This window comes from Lathyrus oleraceus, chromosome 6, assembly GCF_024323335.1.
Source record: "Lathyrus oleraceus cultivar Zhongwan6 chromosome 6, CAAS_Psat_ZW6_1.0, whole genome shotgun sequence".
NCBI lineage: Eukaryota > Viridiplantae > Streptophyta > Magnoliopsida > Fabales > Fabaceae > Lathyrus > Lathyrus oleraceus.
The window spans coordinates 315,974,064-315,980,495 of record NC_066584.1 but is presented as its reverse complement, the minus strand read 5'-3'; positions in this window follow the sequence as shown (position 1 = coordinate 315,980,495).

Genomic DNA, 6,432 nt, shown 5'->3' with positions numbered 1-6,432 from the left:
TGCATCATGACATGGCATGAGGCTAACTCTTTTTTTTTCAAGTTAATTATCCTCCTGATACAGTCAAAATAAAGATTCATTCAGACAGATATCTTTATCGATTACATTCAAGATTCAGATACATCTTTCAGATATAATCCATATGAATATTCATTCTGACAAGCATTCTGATATCCTCCTAATGATGGCATCTTTAAGCCCATCCCGGACATTTATTGCAAATACAACATATACAAATATTATCAGATATAGCCTAACGTACGGCTCATTCTGATTCAGCCTAACGTATGGTTCCTTCAACTGTTCCAATACGGTCTAGCGTACGACCCATTTGGATATTCATCCCCTCAGATACTACCTAGCGTACGATACATTCTGAAATGTAGTCTAGCGTATGACTACCCCTTTTATCATCAGATATAGCCTAATGGACGGCTCATTCTGCTACTCAGATACGATCTAGCGTATGATCCATTCTGATCTTTTATCATTAGATACAGCCTAATGGACGGCTCATTCTGCTACTTAGATACAATCTAGCGTATGATCCATTCTGATCTTTTATCCTCAGATACAGCCTAATGGACGACTCATTCTGCAACTCAGATACGGTCTAGTGTACGACCCAGTCTGGCTCTTCTCATCAGATACTACCTAGCGTACAGCATATTCTGAAATGTAGTCTAGCGTACGACTACTTTTTATCGCTCGATACAGCCTAACGGACGGCTCATTCTACTACTCAGATACGATCTAGCGTACGATCCATTCTGATCTTTATTTCTCCAGATACAGCCTAACGGACGACTCACTCTGCTACTCAGATACGGTCTAGCGTATGACCCATTCTGATCCTTATCTCATCAGGTTCAGCTCACCCTAATATCACCTAATGGATGACTCATTATACGGTCTATTGTACGACCCAGTGTGACACCCATGTCTTCAGATATGGTCTAATGTACGACGCACTCTGAAGCTCTCATCATCAAACTTTCTAGATGGCATCTTTAAGCCCATCTCCATCAAGACTATCTTTTAATTAACAAGTGCAAATTTTTGGGGCATTCTAAGTGTTCAATAATCTTCCACCTCCAGATCACGAATGGCGTACATACCATTCTAATTCTCTCGGTTTAAGAATATTGAACAGGGGCAGCTGTCATTCCCCAAAATTTGCCTGTTAATTTTTATGATAAATTGATTCATGCATGACATTCATTTCACATTTGCATTCATTCATTAGCATACATTCTCATATAAATTATAAATTTTAATTTATTTATTATGTGATACAGATATAAAAAATAATAATGATTTTGGTTATCTTTATGATATAAATAAATTATATATATATAAATAAAATAGTTTTAATTTAATGAAAATAAAAATAGATTTGAATTTTAATTGTATAATTAAAATTTTAAATTAATTTTATTTGTTAAAGCTCATTAAATTATAATAACTATTTTTTATAATTTAGTGACTCATGTTCCACTTATTCATTATTTATAAATAGTATTTATTTATTAATTCACGTTTTTTACTTAATAAAATTTATTTATAAGAGTAACATTTTTTAAAAACCCATAAATTATAAAATAATTTTGGTTGATATAAGTAAGAATAATTTTGATTTTTTTTAAATGATGAAAGTAAAAATAGAAATAGGGTTAAATTTTAATTCAATTATGTAACTAAAATTTAAATTAATTTTTATTTGTTAAAAGTCATTTAAATTATTCATTATTTATAATAATATTTGTATTTAATAAATATTTATTTATAATAGTAGATATTTAAGACCAAATCCAAACCAAAAATATATAAATAATCATAGTATTATTTATCATATGATGGTTTTGTTTTATAAAAATAATTTTGGCTCTAATTTAATAACAAAATTTTAAATTTAAATTGTGCAATTAAAGCTTTAAATTAATTTTATTTTTGGTTTATTATTAAATTGCATTTTATTATAATTTAGAAAAGTGAAGTTTGAATGAGTATTTCATGCCTCACGTGAAATTTGAACTTTTGAAATACCAACCCATGTAAAATGTTAGAGCTAACTCTCCTAAATTATATGGTGAAATCCTAAAATATAGGAAGAGATCCAAATATTTAGCAAGATTAAACCCTAATCCACACCATTATAAATACTTCATATGGCTGCAACGAGAAAAAGGAGGGAAAAAAGAGGAAAAAGAGGAGACATACAGCAGAAGAAGATACACAAGGCAAGGCAGAAACAAGAAGATTCACGGGCAGGGAAAAGAGAAGCAACCCTAAAGCACTCATAGCCTGAATAAGAACAACACGCATACAATGAGCAAGCTAGAAGAATCAAATCCCTAGTAAGTGTTCATTATGGAATTTGCATCCAGCATGATTACCTTGCAATACTCCTTAATTCATGCATGAATAATATTGGTTTAATAATTAATTTATCTAATTATTATTATATGAGTGTTGTTTCTAGCATGATTATGTTTATTTCACATGCTGTTATTACATAATAATGATGATAATGATATAATGGTGATAATATAAATCCTTGGTTGTCTTTAACATGTATGTGTAAGGTTTGTTTTATCATTATCACTTGCAGTAAAGAGAACTAATACATGAGTAAAATAATATAAACTTCTTGATTTGTGCATGGCTATTTTTATTATTGCATGATGATTACATATGATCTTATTTTATGTGTGTGATTTGGTAAAAGATGAAGTTACAAGTTTGTTATATTCACATGAAAGAAACAGCATGAGAAAAAATAAAGTAGCTTGCCGTAAAAGAGAAAGCTGTAACATGCATGGTGGCGTGTAGAATTAATATATGTTTTAATGAAGGCGAATAAATAACGAATGAACCAATATGACTCGTTGGTAGCTCCCCCTCACTGCAACCTCTAGTTTTTACTATGTTTACTCCCTTTCCACTATAATTAATTCACCACTATTTTTCTATTATTAAAATAAAACCCATTAATTAATTTTCTACTTAATATATTATATTAGTTATTTAAACTAGGATATAATTCAATCTAGTTTATTAATTAAATTTTCATATATCACTTAATTAATTAAAATGGACTATTTTGAATAATAAAAATATAATTATATATTTTTTTTCTCTTTTCTTTTAAAATTTCTATCAATTTAGTCTAAGTTTTTCCATAAATTCATAAAAAAAAGTTTCTATTATTATAGACTAAAAATATTCTTAATTCATTCTTAAATTTAGTTTATTTATTTCATTTGTCATGAACTTTCTATGTAATAGATTTAATTAGGATTTTTTTTATTTCTTTCTTTTTAGTTTAATTAGGTTTTATTATTTTGTATGCCCTTTTAATTTTGTATTCGTTAATTAAGATTTAGATATTTTATATCCCCTTTTAAATTATGTACCCCCATCCCGAAGCCATGTAATAGCGTAGTCTTATTTTTCGCACTTTAATTTTTCCATATTGTGAATATAACTGTCTAGATGTATGCTAATAGGATTGCATGGAAAGATAAATAATCGAACTTAGATAAATTAATTCAAGATAATATATCTGAATCCAATCATTTCCACACTTTCACCTCTAGGGTAACCCTCTCTTTGTTGCCTTACGATATTACGGTCATGTCCCGCGAATGTGGGGATACCCTTAGCAAAGACCCTTTCGATTAAATCATCATCATCCCTAAACAGATAAGTCATAGTCCCTTCGATCAAAAGGTCAATGTCCCTACAAGATAAATCATAATCCCTCGAACGTTGCCTTCGAATATATGACCTTGTCCCTCGAACATTGCCTTAGAATATATGACTTTGTCCCTCGATGACCCTTCGTTGTAGCCTACGATTAAATGATGATCGTCCCTTCGAATGCTAAGGTATCCTTACAAATGTTTCCTTCAATGACCAATCGACGACCCCACGATGTCCCTTTACATCCAAAGGATAAGACTACTTGCTTCTCAATAGTAAAGACAGTTTTACCCTCCTAAGGATAGGAAATACCTATAAAGACCTTGGTTAGGTATAACTCTTAAATGCTTGCTCACAGCTTAAAATACTTTTCACATCTCACACTTTTCAAAACATCTTTTAGAAAATCACCACTTGGTATACATTCGCACCAGAATCATCGTCGAGTTATATTTTTCTAAACATCTTTCAAAATCAAACGAGATAAACACTTTGTATACATTCCTACAAGAATCATTACAAAGTTAAACTCTCCTTTCAAAATATTTTCTAAACACACCACATTTCGCAAACACTTTCTCAAACAAGGAAAACATAAGTGAGTTAAGCAATTAAGAGCCCATGGATAACCATGGATACAAAGGGTGCTAACACCTTCCCTTTCCGCCTTTCCTTATTGGATAAAAGAAAAGTCGGTGGCGACTCTTGCTATCCGCAACATTGCTTTTCAAAGCAAAAACACAAAGTCAGTTCACCGTATCACAATATCCTTGACTCCATGTTCTTCATTCAGTATCCTAGTAACTAGGTTTCTTATGGTGCGATCAGTAAAGTGCATGTCCTCTTTATCAGAAGATTTTTCAGGAGTGTTACCTTGCTTAGCTCCAGCTATGGAAGGGGAGCCTGGGACGTCACCTGGTATCATACGCAGAGGAGTCACGTCCATCAAATCTTCATCTAAAAATTCCATGGAGGAAGTTCTTGTATGAAAGGGTTTTGAGTTGGATGTTGATGGATGTTGAGACATGTTGTTGAACTTCTGAGAAGAGTTTCTTTTCCCTAGCAGAGGTTCTCTGAGTAGATTGATGAAGATGGAAAGAATTGTGTTCAGGCAGAGCATGCTAATGAAATAGATACCATTTCCAATACTAGGAGATGCTTCATTATTAATGTGGCTTTTTCTTTTCATTGGGCAAACAATATTTTTGTTACCTTTTCCACTCCACATTAATTGCCATATTTTCTCAAGAAACCAAGCCCCTAATTTCCCCCTTTCATATTTCAGTTGGACATCATACAAATCCCTTGCAGTCTTGTTAGGTAGTTGCATTTCATACTGTAGAACTATGAGTTTATTTTCCACATGTTTTTTAAATTAGTGATGGAAACAAATAATGTACTTGGTCCAGCTGTGTTGAATATGATCTTTGGACATAGGTGTACCATACAGGTTGTCATAATATAATGTCAAAGCATCGAGTGTGACATTGTATATAATTATCAGTAGTTTCATCCAACCTGGTTGAGAATTGTTGCTTTCATCTGATATCTTTTCTATCTCAATTTTCCTTGCACACATAGTCCCTTGTGTCTCAGTTCCAGCAAAGCTCTTACTAACTTCAGACTGCATACCACCAGTCATATGTTCCCCTTTTTCAGGTGTTTGGGTCATCATGACCTTCACTTCCATGAGGTTAGGTCTTAGCTTCTTATGTAACATCCTTGTCTGCCATTTTTCATTTCCCTTGAAGATTCTTCTCACAACTGTACTCATCTTAGAGGGGTCATCCATTTGAGAGCTCCACATGTAGTAGTTGTTTTTGGTCCTGATTCCTTTCATAATCACTTCACTGTTTTTGTTAACAATCAGACATTCAGTTTTAGTGAAGATGATATTCAGACCTTGATCCCCTAGCTGACTGATGCTTATTAGATTTGAAGTCAAGCCCTTGACCAGTAGAATATTGTCAAGTTTAGGACCTCCAGGACACTCAAGCTTGCCTATCCCCTTTATTTCACCTTTTGCTCCATCAACAAAGGTTACATAGCTTAAGTCATGAGGGTGAAGATCAGTTATCAAGTCTGAGTTTCCAGTCATGTGTCTAGAACATCCACTATCAAAATACCACTCATCTTTGTGAGCTATTAGACTTGTAACATTAGTCTTAGGAACCCATTGCTTCTTGTTGATAGGCCCGTGCTGTTTGGGTCTGGGTTGATAGTGAGTCTGTTGATGAACAGGGGTAGGGTAACCATACAGCTTATAGCAGAAGGGCCTTGAGTGTCCAAATTTCCCACAGTAATGACATCTCCATCTTTGGTGTTTGCCTTTCTGCTGTTTTCTCTTCTGATGATGTGACATATGATGTGACATCTTAGGACTGCTCTTACTATTGTTGCATTTAGGTTTAGCTTGAGGTTTGCAACCAGTGTAACTACTTTCAGCCTTAGATTTATGGTACCCTATTCCAGATTTGGCTCCTGTGATTAGTCCAGTTTGGAGAATCTTGTCTAAGGAGTCAGATCCATTGTTTAGCATCCTTACATACTTGGTTGTCTCTTCTAGTTTTGAGTTTAAGAGCATGACTTCAGTTTTTAGCTTGACGATGGTTTCCACATGTTCTGCCTTTTCCTTCTCCAGTTGTACTATCTTCTGGCTCTCAACTTGTTGACTTTCATCTAGCTTGACCTTCAGAGCCACAACTTCTGTTTTTAATTTGGAGATGG